The sequence below is a fragment of the Nicotiana sylvestris genome, chromosome 12, assembly GCF_000393655.2.
Source record: "Nicotiana sylvestris chromosome 12, ASM39365v2, whole genome shotgun sequence".
NCBI classification, from domain to species: Eukaryota; Viridiplantae; Streptophyta; class Magnoliopsida; order Solanales; family Solanaceae; genus Nicotiana; species Nicotiana sylvestris.
In genome coordinates, this window is record NC_091068.1 from 135,298,349 (window position 1) to 135,307,041 (window position 8,693).

The window sequence follows — 8,693 nt, forward strand, 5'->3', positions numbered from 1 at the left end:
TACTGTGAAAATGGTAATAACAATTAAATTTGTTGATGGGACTCTAAAAATACGTTATCTATTTTTATGCTAGTTTGTTAAGCATTTGATGCTATGTATGTGAGTCTTAGAAATGAAATAAGAATTAAGGATAGGGCCAATAGTTGGGGACTCGAGCTCGTCGATTCTGGGCCTCAAGGTCGATCCCGGAGTTCGATTACGAGCTATTGAAGACAACTGTTATGTGACTAACAATTATAATAAAATAAATAGAGGCTCTTTATAGCCAATGATAAGCAATAAATGATGAAAAAATATGAAGATAATAAATGAAAGCAATAATATCAAGAGAGTGTGTGAGAGAGCAAAGAGAATGTTCTTCTATATTTCTTATGGAGCAGCTGGAGCAATAGAGAGTTTACTAAATGTCAAGGACCCCCTTAATATAGGAGGGGAATCCCAACATAGTACAAAAGCATTAATTACAAAGATAGGTGGATGTGACAACTAGATGGCACCAGGTTCTGCTAGTACTAGTTGCATGCCTAGGGAATTCCCCATTCCCATCATGACCACGTCCAACATTGTTGTTAGGTCGGGCACTAACGAACCTCGAGGGAGGGAGCTCGACCATAACCTTGCAGCCTCGAGGTCTCGAGATGATTTCCTGAAATGCCTTAATGACGAGAAATTGGACCCTCTGATTTCGCCGTATACAATGAGGAAAACAATAATAGATTAATGTATTAGGATCAAATTAGAGTTAGAATTTGTTACCTAATAGTTCTCCTTCAAAATCCCTCAAGAAATTGCCTCATACCGAGCTCCAAATCCAATTTTGTGTAATGAAATTTCAAACCTTCGAAATCCTCTTTTTTACCCAACGATTTCTGCATCTGCGCTCATTGGGCCGCATCTGCGGAAAAATCATTGCAGGTGCAAAGGTCACTTATCCAGATTGGGGCCGCATTTGCGGTCCCGCTTCTGTGCTTCCCTAGTCTCACATGCGGTCCTTGCTGCCTAGATGCATTTCCACTTATGCGACTACCTAGCCACTCATGCGACACTGCATCTTCGGTCCAAAATCCGCAGGTGCGAAAACAACAGGTGCATAAATTAAAAAAATACCTTAGTCCCAAACCAAATCTGTTAAGCATCAAAAACTCAGTCGAAGCCCCCAGTACCTCAACCAAACATGAAAACCAATCCTACTACATCATACGAACTTAGTCGATCCCTCAAATCACATCAAACAATGATAAAACTATGAATCGCCTTCCAATCTAAACTTAATGAACTTGAAATTTCAAAATTCTACAACTGATGCCAAAACCAAACAAACCATGTCTGATTGACCCCAAACATTGAACACAAGTCATATTTACAACTACGGACCTATTTCAACTTTCGGAATCAAATTTTGACCCTGATATCAAAATTCCACTATCGGCCCGAAAGTCCAAAAATTCAACTTTCGCCATTTCAACCCTAAATAAGCTATGAACCTCTAAAACACAATCCGGACATGCCCCTAAGCCCGAAATCACCCAACGGAGCTAACAGAATTGATAGAATTCCATTTCGAAGCCGTCTTCACATTGCTCCAACTACGGTCCAAATTCTAGGACTTAAACTCTCATTTAGGGACTAAGTGTCCTAAAACGCTTCGAAACTCAATATGAACCATCCCGACAAATCAAAATTGCAAAAAAAAAATGAGGAAAGCAGTTAATAGGGGATAGAAGTGTTACTTCTCAAAATAACAGGCCGGGTCGTTATAGTTTACAAGGTAAAGTATAAAGCTGATGAGAATATAAAGAGGTATGAGGCCAGACTAGTTGTAAGGGGTGATACTCAGGTGGATGGTGTTGGCTTCCATGCGACTTTCTCCCCTGTTGTCAAAATGTCCATTTTTAAGACCCTAGTTGTTGTGGCTATCAAGCAAGGTTGGCCAGTCATGATGAAGTTGTTCTTTAAATAAATTTTCTTAGATCTTCATCCAGTGGTATTGTAACGACCCGACCGGTCATTTTGAGCATTTGTACTTCGTTCGGTAGTTTGGGGGCACGAGTAGCTTCGTATGATATATTAGGACTTGTGTGAAATTTTGGGTTCATTCCGAGTTGATTTGATATGCTTCGGCATGAGTTTTTGGAAGTTGAAAGTTCAAAAGTTCATTAAGTTTGATTTGAGGTGCGTTTCGTCGTTTCGATATTGTTATGTGTGTATTGAGGCCTCGCGTAGGTCCGTATTATGATATGGAACTCATTGGTATGTTTCGACGGGGTCCCAAGGGCTCAAATGAGTTTCAGATATGTTTTGGTTGTGTTGCACTCATTTTTCTTATGTTTCAACGTCGTTTCTTCAAGCATAAATGGTATCGCATTGAACAAATGATCTTCGATTTCTATTTTGATTGAAACATAAGATCCATATCGTAATTACGAATCCATACCAAAAAGAATCGTCAAATTTGGACATCGTATGAGGATTTTATCGTTATTTTACTAAAAACTGGGTTGCCAAATTTTTCAGATTAATTACGAAATTGTCACTGCTGCGTATTTAAAAGTCTGCACTATTTCCAAATATTGAAACCAACATATTTCCTTCAATATAAGTTCAAATGGAATGATTCAAGAGTCTAACTTGACTAGAATTTTACAAGGAATCCATTGGATGCATCAATAGTGAGTTTAGAGATCTTTTGATACAAGAAACAAGGCAAAAAAATATTAAAACAAGGGTTTTGTGCAGTTAACATATTTTGAGTTGGGGAGTTTGAAATTGGGCAATTTTCGAGGCAGCTTTCAGCATAATAATTGGGGTAAGTGTTCTCTATTCGGGTTTAGTTATATGTTGTGAATTTATCTTCGATTTTAACTTTTGGTTGATGAATTTTAAAGAAGAAATTGTGGGTTTTGGCCTAAAGTTTCATAATATGAAATTTTGAGTTGTGAAAACCGATTCGGAGTCGGATTTGAGTGACACTAGTATGGTTAAACTCATAATTGAATGGGTTGATGGATTTTGTGAGTTTTGTCGGGTTCTGAGGTGTGGGCCCGGGTTGGGCTTTTTGGCCGATTTTGGGCTTTTGATTAAAGATTTGACCTTTTTCAATTGAGATTGGTTCCTTTAGCATTGTTTGATGTATTTGAGTTATTTTTAATTAGTTTCGAGCCGTTCAGAGGTTGAAACATGCGTGATGGGATTCTTGGAGCAGCGCTTGGCTTGCTCGGTGTCAGAATTGGCTTGTTTAAGATAAGTAACTCTTCTAAACTTAGGGCCGAGGGTATAAAATCCGAATTATGTGCTATATGATTGGTGTTGGGGTGACACACATGCTAGGTGACGGGCGTGTGGGTGTGCACCCTGTGAATGTGGACTCTGTTGTTCCTAGGGCACTGAATAATGGCCATATTCTTATTGATATCTGTATTTTCGCCATGTGATTAAGTATCCGAGCTGTCAAATCATGCTAGATATCATGCTTAGGCTTTATGATGGTATTGTTGGGGACCCATAGTGGTCATTTATTGTTGTCATCTTATTGAATTTTCTTTGATATTTTATACTCAGTCACATTTAATGCATCCATATCATATCTCAGTCTCAGTTGTTACTTATTGATACATCATATCATTGTTCTAGATCAATTTTCATGACATTTTGAGCCTGTGGGTGAGACTAGAGAGATTGATGACCGAGTGAGGCTGAGAGCCTGATAATGAGTGACAGTTATGGGATCGGGGTTCACGCCGCAACATGTTTTATTGATTTTGAAGTAAGGTGGAGGGCCTGATTGATTTATGCCATGATTGGCTTGTTATAACGCTTGGGCTATAGGAGCCCCTCCGGAGTCTGCACACCCAAAATGGGCGCAGCTGATTATTTTGAAGGATGGATATTCCCTAGACATGGATCTTGTACGAAGCATTTATACACCTGGAGATGGATCTTCTCCATGGGCCGGATTGGTCTTCCTCGGTACTGAGTGACTGATGGTCAGTGATGTATATACAAGATGTGATTTTGTTGGGTTTTGGCTGTAGTTTGAGCATAAAGTTTTGGCTGTAGTTTGAGCACAGAGTTGTTGATTGTGTGAGCACGCACTTTTGGACTTAAATATCCGATAGTATCCCTTTTAGTGGAATTTGTAGCGGGATGGCTACGTGATGAGTATGATATGACTACGAGATGTGTTAATATGATTTGAATGTGATGAGAAGGGTCTACTTGAGGTGTAGAAAGAACTATTTGGTGCTTGATTACCATCTTGATTTGAGGTATAGCCCCGTGTTATGGGTGTGTTGAATGATCTTTTCATGTTGTTTAGTTGAGGAGTGAAGTAGGTTTCTTATCATGATATGAGTTCAAACTCAAGGAGATTAAGTGATTCCGTAATGGTTATGACTGTGGAAGGCTATACGGAGATGTTAGTTTGAGGCGAAGCAGATGGGTTGTCTCCTGCGGGGTGTACTGAGGTTTTTGTTACCCTTATGTTGTTTGTTGGGAGTTCTCTTTTACCAGTGTAATATATGTGTCACAATTTGAGTTTGGATCGCATATGAGAGTGAGCTTGACTGTTACACTGGTGAATGCGAGATTTGTAGATGATTTGAAATACTGGATGGTTTGTGTTGCATGAGCTTATGAAGGATTTAGTTGAATCTCTTTATGGTATTATGGCAGTAAATAGTATGGCATTGGGAGTTATGGTGTGTTTTAATCTATGGCTTTGGCCAAGTGGGAGAGTCCCATATTGATAAGTTGATTTCACAGTTATGTGTTGTATTGGTTTTGGTTTGAGGTAAACTTGTGAATGAGTTATGTTCTATAGAGGGTGAGATCGAGGATGACTTGAGTAAAGGAAATTCTAGGTAAACTTTGTGAGTATATTAGAATCACAGAACGATTTGAATTGTTATTAGTGAAGGATGTTATGTGTAAGGAGCAGGAATTTATTTGGTTGCATTAAGTTAGAGTTACTTCCTTGGGTGTTGGAGTGCTAATGGAACACCAGTCATTCGGTCCATTTGGTCACTTTAATTGAGATTTGAGCAGAGCAGAAGACTCTCGATAATGGTTCAAATGAATTCAAGATTTGAGCATGGCAATTGGGAATCTTCAGGATGTATATTTGGCTAGAAACTAAGATTTATATTAGAGGATGTCATGACTTGTGGCATTTTTATATCATTATAGATTCTACATATCAGTATTAGGAAGGCAAAGGTAATTGGTTTAGATTCCTATAAGGTCTATTCAGAGTGGGTATCTCGGTTGTGGTACTTTTGGGGTGATTAAGAGAGCTTTCAGCGGCTTATGAGCCTTAGGGCGGTGTGGTTTATGCTAGGGTCTCTTATGGTGAGTCTTGGTTGAGAATTATGGTATTATGGTGAGGAGAAATATCAATTTTAAGGTAATTCAGAAGTAACTAGGACAAATAGGATAGCTTGGTAGTAGGTTGGATCGGCATGGTAATGGATAGGATTGGCTCTTTTGGTCCTCATGAGGTAGTGAGTTTCTACAGGTGTTTTGTGGTGGTACTCTTGGGTTTTGGTGGCCTGCGTGGATTGTTTAAGTTAGAGAGATCCAGTTCTGACGGCTTTGTTTTGTGCAAATGGGTTTCGGAGAGTTCTTGATGGTTTCTACCACAGTTTGAGATGTATATTTTCTATTGGCGTGAGGAGCATGTGATGTATAGTGATTTTCTCCAAATTAAATCAAATGGAAAGTTCTTGGCTAATTGAGTGAGTAGTTGCTTGTGATTCGAAGTGGATTACGAAGTTCTCGTATATTTCATATGATGGAAAGTATATGCAATGTGTTATGTAGGTTTAAGATTTGCATGTGTAAGATCATAATTCAGTTTTGAAGGGGAGGTCATGAGTCCTTAGTCAACATGGACAGTTTCAGATGACTAGGTAGATAGCATTACTATTTGGTATGGCTTGATGAGAGTATACATTTCAGAAGGGGGATGTGTTTTGATTTATGGATACTTCATTGGTATTGCAGCACTCTCCTAGTTTATTGACTGCTGGTGTTCAAATCTTTCTTTGTGGCATAGAAGAATTATAGAAGTATTCCTCGTGAGATGATCGTGTATGAGAGATGTGTTAGACATTCAGGCGGTCGAGTTGGGATAAGATATGGTGATTCATATGTCTATGTATTTGGAGACTGGGAGCTCTCAGGAGCAGATTGTTGTATGGTTTTGGACTGTGAAGTGTGGCCAATGCTAGCCAGGTGATAGTATGTGTTATGATTTAGTCATTGTGGACTTTCAGAGGATTATTTATCTATTTGTGGGTGACCAGAGTTGATTTGGTATACATTGGTAGGCCTGATATCGATGTGTGTTCTGCACCGAGTAGAATTGGTTGGCTCCATACTGTTATTGCTGAGGTATATGTCATTCGGTTATTGTAAGCTTATTCGTTTTCCGAGATGATCTATGAGTTACTCTTCTACGCTACGGAGGGTTGTGATTCGTTGGTTATATGCACACATTCTGTGGTTTTATTTGGGCTTCATATCGGGATTTTAGTGGGATGAATATTTGGGTATTGCATGATTGATTGCACGTTGGCTATATCCTTTTCGGGTCGTGGTGCTCTACGTGGTTATGGTAATGCACTTTGGGTACTTGATGTCAAATTTAGTGTGGTTATTGATTTTGAGCAAGGCAGCTCGAGGAATATAAATTGGACCGGCGTTTGGATGAGGTCACGCATTACAGTAAAGTTATGTTGAGATATGATCCTTTGTGTGGGATTTGTGTGTTGTGGTTCTATGGTGTGTGCTAGGCTCTTAGAACGGTGTTGTGATGGTACTTGTTAAACTGGCGGTATAGTCCTTTCGTTTGAGGCATTTTCAGGATTGAGTACATTTGTAATGTTGCTATTTGGTGCGCAGGTTGCACGGGTTGTGGCTTTAAGCTGTATAAATGACATGTCACTAGAGTGATTATGTTAGATGGGATGAGGTCATCGTACCTAGAATGGGTGCTATCAGACAGATTGTGGTATATTTGGAAGGATATTGATGCTGACCGGCTTAGAAATTTACTATAGTTCTTATCAAAGGAGAGGGAGTTCCACAACTTGTTAGTATGACGAATGGTTATGAGTTTCTATGTGTTTCTTTCATCATTGGCAGTATATGAAGGTGTTAGAATGAGGCTTTGTTTGATATGAGGTTTATTACCAGTATTGGATTATTTTGAGCAGCTAGTGAGATTAGAAGTTATCGCTATGGGTGTTTGAGTTATGTGGTATATCATGTGATTACATCTTGGGTTATAGGTTTGGTTTGATATAGCTTGTTCAGACTTATACAGTGTCTCGATGTGAGATTCTGATCTTATAGAAAATTCTAGATGTTAGAAATGGGGTTCTAAGACTTATGGGCTAGGTTGGATTAAGAAATTTCAGTTATGTTGTGTTATCAGATCTATATGGGATAGGGTGACGTGGGATCACATCCAGGTATGTGCATAGTGAGGTTATATAGAGATCTGATGGCTTTTGGAACAACTCTGGGCACGTTCGAAGACGAACATATATTTAAGTGGGGGAGAACGTAACGACCTGATCGGTCATTTTGAGAATTTGCACTTCGCTCGGTAGTTTAGGGGCACGAGTAGCTCGTATGATGTGTTAGGGCTTGTGTGTAAAATTTGGGTTCATTCTAAGTTGATTTGATATGTTTCGGTGTGAGTTTTTAGAAGTCAAAAGTTCGAAAATTCATTAAGTTTGATTTGAGGTGTGTTTCATCGTTTCGATATTATTATGTGTTTTAAGGACTCACATAGGTCTGTATTATGATATAGAACTTGTTGTTATGTTTTGACGAGGCCCCGAGGGGTCAGGTGAGTTTCAGATAGGTTTCCTTGTGTTGTACTCGTTTTTTTTATGTTTTGATGTCGTTTCTTCAAGAATAAAGGGGTACCACATTGAACAAATGAGCTATGATTTCTATTTTGATTGAAGCATTAGATCCGTATCGTAATGACAGAGCCATAGCAAAAAGAATCATCAAATTTAGACATCGTATGAGGAGTTTATGTACATTTTACTAAAAATTGGGTTGCCAGATTTTTCAGATTAATTACGAAATTGCAACTTCTACGTATTTAAAAATCTACACTATTTTCAAATATTGAAACCAACATATCTCCTTTAATATAATATTAAATGAAGTGATTAAAGAACCTAACTTAACTAAAATTTCACAAGGAATCCATTGGAGGAATAAAAAGTGAGTTTAGAGATTTTTGGTACAAGAAACGAGGCAGAACAATGTTAAAACAGGGGTTTTGTGCATTTAACATATTTTGAGTTGGGTAGTCGGAATTGGGAAATTATCGAGGCAATTTTCAGCATATAAATTTAGGTAAGTGCTCTCTACTCGATTTTGGTTATATTTCGTGAATCTATCTTCGATTTTAGCTTTTGATTAATGAATTTTCAAGAAGAAATTGGGGGTTTTGGCCTAAAGTTTCATAATATGAATTTTTGAGTTTTGAACACCGATTCAGAGTCAAATTTGAGTGAAACTAGTATGGTTGAACTCGTAACTGAATGGATTGGTTTGTGAGTTATGTCGGGTTCCGATGTTTGGGCGTGGGTTGGGATTTTTGGCTGATTTTGGGCTTTTTATTAAAGATTCAACCTTTTTTCGTTTGAGATTGGTTGTCTTTAGCTTTG